The 9,634-nt window shown below is 47.7% G+C and overlaps 1 long non-coding RNA gene across 1 annotated transcript; it reads right to left on the bottom strand.

The window, feature by feature from the left end:
• Positions 1 to 336: 336 nt before the first annotated feature.
• On the bottom strand, positions 337 to 9,621 carry LOC130297997 (uncharacterized). Its single transcript, XR_008849731.1, has 3 exons — positions 9,515 to 9,621; positions 5,673 to 5,728; positions 337 to 1,003 (listed from the first exon to the last, which is right to left on the bottom strand). It is a non-coding gene; the product is annotated as an uncharacterized LOC130297997 (long non-coding RNA).
• Positions 9,622 to 9,634: the final 13 nt, after the last annotated feature.

The raw sequence follows: 9,634 nt of genomic DNA, 5'->3' as shown, positions 1-9,634 counted from the left end.
GCCCTCCTAGCAGATTACTGACACTGTAAGTGCTCACGGGGAAAACAGCTCCTGGGATCACCAGCAGTGCTGCGCGCAGCACATATCAGCACACCCCAACAACCCTCCGCAGCACTCCCGTCTCTCACCTCTTTGTCTAAGCTCTATGCCTTAACCCAGTAATTCCCAACCAGAGCGCCTCCAGCTGTTGCAAAACTACAACTCCCAGCATGCTCGGACAGCCTTCGGCTGTCCGGGCATGCTGGGAGTTAGTTTTGAAACAGCTGGAGGCACTCTGGCTGGGAATCACTGACCTATGCTATTATATAGTCCAAAATGCTGGGAGTTGTAGTTTGGTAACAGCTGGAGGCACTCTGGTTGGGAAACACTGACCTATACTATATACTACTATATAGTCCAACATGCTGGGAGTTGTAGTTTAGCTCATGCTGGGAGTTGTAGTTTGGCTCACGCTGGGAGTTGTAGTTTGGCTCACGCTGGGAGTTGTAGTTTGGCTCATGCTGGGAGTTGTAGTTTGGCTCATGCTGGGAGTAGTAGTTTGGCTCATGCTGGGAGTTGTAGTTTGGCTCACGCTGGGAGTTGTAGTTTTGCTCATGCTGGGAGTTGTAGTTTGGCTCATGCTGGGAGTTGTAGTTTGGCTCATGCTGGGAGTTGTAGTTTGGCTCACGCTGGGAGTTGTAGTTTGGCTCACGCTGGGAGTTGTAGTTTGGCTCACGCTGGGAGTTGTAGTTTAGCTCATGCTGGCAGTATAGTGCAGAGGAGGACGTGGCTCTCAGCGTGTCAGAGCTAGAAGAAGGGGCGTTATGTCTGGAGGCGTCTGTGTTCGGAGCCTCTCCCCCTCCTCCTCTCCATTCTTTGGGCGGTGTCGTGTCGCAGGATCACTCTAGTGGCTCCGGACGGCTCTGACATCAGGAGGGGGCGGCCTCGGGAGGGGTAGATCGCCCTCAGGGTGAACAGTGTCAGAGCTTCACACGCTGGCCGGGCAGACGACGCTGCAGTCATACTGACATTCATAGGGTTAAAAAGAGAGCAGAGTCCATTAAGTTCAATCTATGTCCCTACTGTGCTGATCCAGAGTAACAAACCCTATACTAGGGGACAGCTAAGGCCTCTCTTATTTTTAACCCCCTTAAGGACCGCATGGCAGGGACCGGACTGGGATGACTGCTGATATCTATCAACAAGCATCTTGTGCAAATGCCCAGGGGGTCCTGAGACCCCCCCCAATGTCAGTGGTCAATTCAGACCGGCGATCTGCAGCAATTCCGGGTCATACAGCTCTCCGGTGACCCGGGAAATAAGGGGGAGCAGGGATGTCCCCTGAAGGGATAGGAGTGAGGTGGCAGGGGCGCCAGCCCTCCTATCCAAATAGATCGGGGACGGAGAAGTTAAAGTTCAGTTCCCCATTCTGCCCACCCACAGTAATCCTGGGGAACTGTCCTGCTTCACGCTTGAGCTGCGGCAAATTTTATGCCGCAGCGCAAATTCCTAGCAGGAAATTCTCTGTAAACGCACGCCAGTGTGAATGTACCCTAAAAACACTACACTAACACATAATAAAGGGTTAAACACTACATATACACCCCCTTACACTGTCCCCCCAATAAAAATGAAAAACGTATTGTACGGCAGTTTTTCCAAAACGGAGCCTCCAGCTGTTGCAAAAAAACTACTCCCAGCATTTCCGGACCGCCACTGACTGGGAGTTTAGCAACAGCTGGAGGCACCCTGTTAGGGAATCACTGGCATAGAATACCCCTATGTCCACCCCTGTGAAATCCCTAATTCAGACCTCAAATGCGCATGGCGCTCTCTCACTTCGGAGCCCTGTCGTATTTCAAGGCAACATTTTAGGGTCACATATGGGGTATCGCCGTACTCGGGAGAAATTGCATTACAAATTTTGGGGGCTTTTTTCCTTTTACCCCTTATGAAAAGGAAAAGTTGGGGGCTACACCAGCCTGTTGGTGTAAAAATATATTTTTTTTACACTAACAAGCTGGTGTTGCCTCATACTTTTTATTTTCACAAGCGGTAAAAGGGAAAAAAAAAAAAAAAAACACCCCCAAAATTTGTACAGAAATACCCCATATGTGGGGGTAAAATGCTCTGCGGGCGCACAACAAGGCTCAGGAGTGAGAGCGCACTATGTACATTGGAGGCCTAAACTGGTGATTTGCACAGGGGTGGCTGATTTTACAGCGGTTCTGACAAACGCAAAACAATAAAATACCCACGTGACCCCATTTTGGAAACTACACCCCCCACAGAATGTAACAAGGGGAATAGTGAGCCTGAACATTCCACAGGTGTTTGACAAATTTTTGAAAATGAAAAAAAAATAATAATAATGTTCTCACTAAAATGCTGGCGTTACTCTACATTTTTCATTTTCACAAGGGAGAATAGGAAAAAAAAGCCCCCCCAAAATTTGTAACCCCATTTCTTCGGAGTAAGAACATACCCCATATGAGGATGTAAAAGTGCTCTGCGGGCAAACTACAATGCTCAGAAGAGAAGGAGCGCGATTGGGCTTTTGGAGAGACTGTGTCCGAAATTGAAGGCCATGTGCGTTTACAAAGCCCCCATAGTGCCAGAACAATGGACCCCCCCCAACATGTGACCTCATTTTGGAAACTACACCACTCACGTAATGTAATAAGGGGTGCAGTGAGCATTTACGCCCCACAGGTGTCTGGGCTTTGTAAACGCACATGGCCCCCGACTTCTATTCCAAACAAATTCTCTCACCAAACGCTGAATGGCGCTCCTTCTCTTCTGAGCATTGTAGTTCGCCCGAAGAGCACTTGACGTCCACACATACTCAGAAGAAATGGGGTTACAAATTTTGGGGGTAATTTTCTCCTATTACCCCTTGTGAAAATGAAACATTTTGGGGCGGAAAAACTGCATTTTAGTGAAAAAAAAAAAATCTAATTTTTCATTTTCCTGTCCAACTTTAGCAGAAATTTGTCAAGCACCTGTGGGGTGTTAAAGGAGAGCTCCGGAATATAAAAATTGTCGCCCATAGTGCCGGCAGTAAAAAAAATAAAGATGTACATACCTTCCGCCGCTCCCCTGGGGCACCGATAACCGACTCCGGCCTCCGCCTTGATCCTCTTCCTGGTTGCCGGTGGTCGGATGAGTCATACTGCGCTCAGCCAATCACCGGCCGCAGTGAAGTCCCGACTCGGCTGGTGATAGGCTGAGCCGCAGTGTGACGTTTTCGGCCCCGGCCGCAGGTGCCGGTGTAGTGAAGAATTTTGTGTCCTGAAGAGTTTTCACACTGCCGCTCAGCCTATCGCTGGCCAAGTCTGACTTCACTGCGGCTGGTGATTGGCTGATTCATCCGACCACCGGCAACCAGGAAGAGGATCGCGGCGGAGACCGGATCCGGTTACCGGAGGGAGGTATGTACATCTTTATTTTTTTTTACTGCCGGCACTATGGGCGACAATTTTTATATTCCGGAGTTCTCCTTTAAGCCTCACTGTACCCCTTGTTACGTGCCTTGAGGGGTCTAGTTTCCAAAATGGTATTCCATGTGTTTTTTTGCTGTTCTGGCACCATAGGGGCTTCCTAAATGTGACATGCCCTCCAAAAACCATTTCAGAAAAACGTACTCTCCAAAATCCCATGGTCGCTCCTTCCCTTCTGAGCCCACTACTGCGCCCGCGAAAACTTTACTAAGGATAGGGGATAAGTTGCAGATCGCGGGGGGTCTGACTGCTGGGGCCCCCTGAGATCTCCTGTACGGAGCCCCGACAGCCCGCGGGAAGGGGGCGTGTCGACCTCCGCACAAAGCGGCGTCCAACACGCCCCCTCAATACAACTCTATGGCAGAGCTGGAGCGCCACCTTCGGCAATCTCCGGCTCTGCCATAGAGATGTATTGAGAGGGCGTGTCATCCGCCACTTCGTGCAGAGGTAGACACCCGCTATCTGGCCGGAGATCCTGGCCCCCGTACAGAGAGATCGCAGGGGGCCCCAGCGGTCAGACCCCCCGCAATCTCAAATTTATCCCCTATCCTTAGGATAGGGGATAAGTTTTTCACCACTGGACTACCCCTTTAAAGGGTTAAACAAAATAACTCGAATTCTGATCATCTTTCTGGGTACTGTAGTCCTCCCATTCCCCGTATTACTCTGGATGTGCGTCCGCAAACCGTCTCCAGCTCCACTATATCTCTCTTGTACACAGTATTCCATGTGTGGTCTGACCAGTACTGTACACAGTATTCCATGTGTGGTCTGCCCAGTACTGTACACAGTATTCCATGTGTGGTCTGCCCAGTACTGTACACAGTATTCCATGTGTGGTCTGACCAGTACTGTACACAGTATTCCATGTGTGGTCTGACCCGTACTGTACACAGTATTCCATGTGCGGTCTGACCAGTACTGTACACAGTATTCTATCATGGTCTGCCCATTACTGTACACAGTATTCCATGTGTGCTCTGACCAGTACTGTACACAGTATTCCATGTGCGGTTTGACCAGTACTGCACACAGTATTCCATGTGCGGTTTGACCAGTACTGCACACAGTATTCCATGTGCGGTCTGGCCCGTACTGTGCACAGTATTCCATGTGCGGTCTGACCCGTACTGTGCACAGTATTCCATGTGCGGTCTGGCCCGTACTGTGCACAGTATTCCATGTGCGGTCTGGCACGTACTGTGCACAGTATTCCATGTGCGGTCTGGCCCGTACTGTGCACAGTATTCCATGTGCGGTCTGACCAGTACTGTGCACAGTATTCCATGTGCGGTCTGACCAGTACTGTGCACAGTATTCCATGTGCGGTCTGACCAGTACTATGCACAGTATTCCATGTGCGGTCTGACCAGTACTGTGCACAGTATTCCATGTGCGGTCTGACCCGTACTGTGCACAGTATTCCATGTGCGGTCTGACCCGTACTGTGCACAGTATTCCATGTGCGGTCTGACCCGTACTGTGCACAGTATTCCATCTGCGGTCTGACCCGTACTGTGCACAGTATTCCATCTGCGGTCTGACCCGTACTGTGCACAGTATTCCATGTGCGGTCTGACCAGTACTGTGCACAGTATTCCATGTGCGGTCTGACCAGTACTGTGCACAGTATTCCATGTGCGGTCTGACCAGTACTGTGCACAGTATTCCATGTGGGGTCTGACCAGTACTGTGCACAGTATTCCATGTGGGGTCTGACCAGTACTGTGCACAGTTTTCTATGTGGGGTCTGACCAGTACTGTACACAGTATTCTATCTGCGGTCGGACCAGTACTGTACACAGTATTCCATGTGTGGTCGGACCAGTACTGTACACAGTATTCCATGTGTGGTCTGACCAGTACTGTACACAGTATTCCATGTGTGGTCTGACCAGTACTGTACACAGTATTCCATGTGTGGTCTGACCAGTACTGTACACAGTATTCCATGTGTGGTCTGACCAGTACTGTACACAGTATTCCATGTGTGGTCTGACCAGTACTGTACACAGTATTCCATGTGTGGTCTGACCAGTACTGTACACAGTATTCCATGTGTGGTCTGACCAGTACTGTACACAGTATTCTATCATGGTCTGACCAGTACTGTACACAGTATTCCTTGTATCGTCCTCTATTGTGTTATATACAGTATATACCGTTCTCGCTTACACACATTTATATAAAAACCTTTTATGTTGTTACTTCTTCTCTTGAATATAGATTATGGGGAGAGTTATCAAAACCTGTAGAGGAAAAGTTCAACAAAACAACCGATCAGATCACTACAATCACTATAAAGAAGAAAGTACCTCAGGCGGCATTCACACCACGTTTTTGCAATACAGTTTCCTGTATCGGGTTTTTGAGGAAAAACAGATTCCTGAAAACCTGACTAAACTGTATCAAAACGTGTGTAAAATTTTAACCCGTATTCAGTTAAAAACCGTATACAGTTTGAGAAATGACATCCGGTTGCATCCGTTTAAGAAAAAAGTATAAGTTTTTAACGTTTCACTCCATTTTGAATAAAGTTTTACTGGTTTGATTGAAATTCCAAGAAAAAAACCCTGTGCAAAGTCAAAAACCGGATGAAACAGTATGCACAAAATGTTCTGTACGGTTCCCATTGACTCCCATGTTTAAAAAAAACGTATACGGTTTATTACAGTTTTTCAACCAGACCTAAAACCGTGGTAGACTACAGTTTTGGGTAAAGGAAAAAAACCTGACAAAACCGTACAGGATGCAAAACGGACAAAACCTGATGCATCTTTTGGCGTAAGGTTTTCAATGGAAAGTCAATGTATACGGTTTTCACGTAGAAAAAGTATACGGGAACTGTACTGCAAAAAGGTGGTGTGAATGCAGCCTAAGAGCTTACAATCTATGAGGAGGAGACAAGAGGAGCGAGGATCCTGATCACAAGAGCTTACAATCTATGAGGAGACAAGAGGAGTGAGGATCCTGATCACAAGAGCTTACAATCTATGAGGAGGAGACAAGAGGAGCGAGGATCCTGATCACAAGAGCTTACAATCTATGAGGAGACAAGAGGAGTGAGGATCCTGATCACAAGAGCTTACAATCTATGAGGAGGAGACAAGAGGAGTGAGGATCCTGATCACAAGAGCTTACAATCTATGAGGAGACAAGAGGAGTGAGGATCCTGATCACAAGAGCTTACAATCTATGAGGAGGAGACAAGAGGAGTGAGGATCCTGATCACAAGAGCTTACAATCTATGAGGAGGAGGAGACAAGAGGAGTGAGGATCCCGATCACAAGAGCTTACAATCTATGAGGAGACAAGAGGAGTGAGGATCCTGATCACAAGAGCTTACAATCTATGAGGAGGAGGAGACAAGAGGAGCGAGGATCCTGATCACAAGAGCTTACAATCTATAAGGAGACAAGAGGAGTGAGGATCCTGATCACAAGAGCTTACAATCTATGAGGAGGAGACAAGAGGAGTGAGGATCCTGATCACAAGAGCTTACAATCTATGAGGAGGAGACAAGAGGAGTGAGGATCCTGATCACAAGAGCTTACAATCTATGAGGAGACAAGAGGAGCGAGGATCCTGATCACAAGAGCTTACAATCTATGAGGAGGAGACAAGAGGAGTGAGGATCCTGATCACAAGAGCTTACAATCTATGAGGAGGAGACAAGAGGAGTGAGGATCCTGATCACAAGAGCTTACAATCTATGAGGAGGAGACAAGAGGAGTGAGGATCCTGATCACAAGAGCTTACAATCTATGAGGAGGAGACAAGAGGAGTGAGGATCCTGATCACAAGAGCTTACAATCTATGAGGAGGAGACAAGAGGAGTGAGGATCCTGATCACAAGAGCTTACAATCTATGAGGAGGAGACAAGAGGAGTGAGGATCCTGATCACAAGAGCTTACAATCTATGAGGAGACAAGAGGAGTGAGGATCCTGATCACAAGAGCTTACAATCTATGAGGAGGAGACAAGAGGAGTGAGGATCCTGATCACAAGAGCTTACAATCTATGAGGAGGAGACAAGAGGAGTGAGGATCCTGATCACAAGAGCTTACAATCTATGAGGAGGAGACAAGAGGAGCGAGGATCCTGATCACAAGAGCTTACAATCTATGAGGAGACAAGAGGAGTGAGGATCCTGATCACAAGAGCTTACAATCTATGAGGAGACAAGAGGAGTGAGGATCCTGATCACAAGAGCTTACAATCTATGAGGAGGAGACAAGAGGAGCGAGGATCCTGATCACAAGAGCTTACAATCTATGAGGAGGAGGAGACAAGAGGAGTGAGGATCCTGATCACAAGAGCTTACAATCTATGAGGAGGAGACAAGAGGATTGAGGATCCTGATCACAAGAGCTTACAATCTATGAGGAGGAGACAAGAGGAGCGAGGATCCTGATCACAAGAGCTTACAATCTATGAGGAGGAGGAGACAAGAGGAGTGAGGATCCTGATCACAAGAGCTTACAATCTATGAGGAGGAGGAGACAAGAGGAGTGAGGATCCTGATCACAAGAGCTTACAATCTATGAGGAGGAGGAGACAAGAGGAGTGAGGATCCTGATCACAAGAGCTTACAATCTATGAGGAGACAAGAGGAGTGAGGATCCTGATCACAAGAGCTTACAATCTATGAGGAGGAGACAAGAGGAGCGAGGATCCTGATCACAAGAGCTTACAATCTATGAGGAGGAGACAAGGGGAGTGAGGATCCTGATCACAAGAGCTTACAATCTATGAGGAGGAGGAGACAAGAGGAGTGAGGATCCTGATCACAAGAGCTTACAATCTATGAGGAGACAAGAGGAGTGAGGATCCTGATCACAAGAGCTTACAATCTATGAGGAGGAGACAAGAGGAGTGAGGATCCTGATCACAAGAGCTTACAATCTATGAGGAGGAGACAAGGGGAGTGAGGATCCTGATCACAAGAGCTTACAATCTATGAGGAGGAGGAGACAAGAGGAGTGAGGATCCTGATCACAAGAGCTTACAATCTATGAGGAGGAGACAAGAGGAGTGAGGATCCTGATCACAAGAGCTTACAATCTATGAGGAGACAAGAGGAGTGAGGATCCTGATCACAAGAGCTTACAATCTATGAGGAGGAGGAGACAAGAGGAGTGAGGATCCTGATCACAAGAGCTTACAATCTATGAGGAGGAGACAAGAGGAGTGAGGATCCTGATCACAAGAGCTTACAATCTATGAGGAGGAGGAGACAAGAGGAATGAGGATCCTGATCACAAGAGCTTACAATCTATGAGGAGGAGACAAGAGGAGTGAGGATCCTGATCACAAGAGCTTACAATCTATGAGGAGACAAGAGGAGTGAGGATCCTGATCACAAGAGCTTACAATCTATGAGGAGACAAGAGGAGTGAGGATCCTGATCACAAGAGCTTACAATCTATGAGGAGGAGGAGACAAGAGGAGTGAGGATCCTGATCACAAGAGCTTACAATCTATGAGGAGACAAGAGGAGTGAGGATCCTGATCACAAGAGCTTACAATCTATGAGGAGACAAGAGGAGTGAGGATCCTGATCACAAGAGCTTACAATCTATGAGGAGGAGACAAGAGGAGTGAGGATCCTGATCACAAGAGCTTACAATCTATGAGGAGGAGGAGACAAGAGGAGTGAGGATCCTGATCACAAGAGCTTACAATCTATGAGGAGGAGGAGACAAGAGGAGTGAGGATCCTGATCACAAGAGCTTACAATCTATGAGGAGACAAGAGGAGCGAGGATCCTGATCACAAGAGCTTACAATCTATGAGGAGGAGACAAGAGGAGTGAGGATCCTGATCACAAGAGCTTACAATCTATGAGGAGGAGACAAGAGGAGTGAGGATCCTGATCACAAGAGCTTACAATCTATGAGGAGGAGGAGACAAGAGGAGTGAGGATCCTGATCACAAGAGCTTACAATCTATGAGGAGACAAGAGGAGTGAGGAAATGACTAAGTTCCCTCCATTTTTGAGTCCCACCCATTCCTATCACGTGACCATGCTTACAGGTCCTTCTTCCAGAGTCTTCTATCAGGATCTTTCTGCAGAGTGGAGCTCCACAGTCTACAGGAACCATGTGACCTCCACTCTAGCTCAGCTCCACCTCCTCCGCCTCATTCTAATTGG

This window comes from Hyla sarda (assembly GCF_029499605.1).
Source record: "Hyla sarda isolate aHylSar1 chromosome 1 unlocalized genomic scaffold, aHylSar1.hap1 SUPER_1_unloc_14, whole genome shotgun sequence".
Taxonomy (NCBI): domain Eukaryota; kingdom Metazoa; phylum Chordata; class Amphibia; order Anura; family Hylidae; genus Hyla; species Hyla sarda.
The sequence above is the reverse complement of the archived record's forward strand: the minus strand, read 5'-3'. Positions and strand labels throughout refer to the sequence as shown.